A 297-nucleotide genomic window follows, 5' to 3' on the forward strand; every position below is an offset into this window, starting at 1 on the left:
TTGCCCAAAGCCCTCAAGCAGCGCTACCTGCTCATGCGCTATGAGGACATGGTCCAGGACCCCCTGGCCCAGACTGCCCGAATGTATGAATATGCAGGGTTGAAATTCTTGCCACACCTCCAGGCCTGGGTGCACAACATCACGCGAGGCAAGGGCACCAGGAACCAAACCCACAGCCTCTGGTGGGCGGGCGACAGTCTAACCCCTGAGCCCAGGGCCAGGCCCGGGGGCACACGCTGAAGGACAAACACGTGCCAGGCGGGCACGGGCTCGAGAGGCCAGAGGGGGTCTGAACAG

Source organism: Myotis davidii, unplaced genomic scaffold (assembly GCF_000327345.1).
Source record: "Myotis davidii unplaced genomic scaffold, ASM32734v1 scaffold472, whole genome shotgun sequence".
Lineage (NCBI taxonomy): Eukaryota > Metazoa > Chordata > Mammalia > Chiroptera > Vespertilionidae > Myotis > Myotis davidii.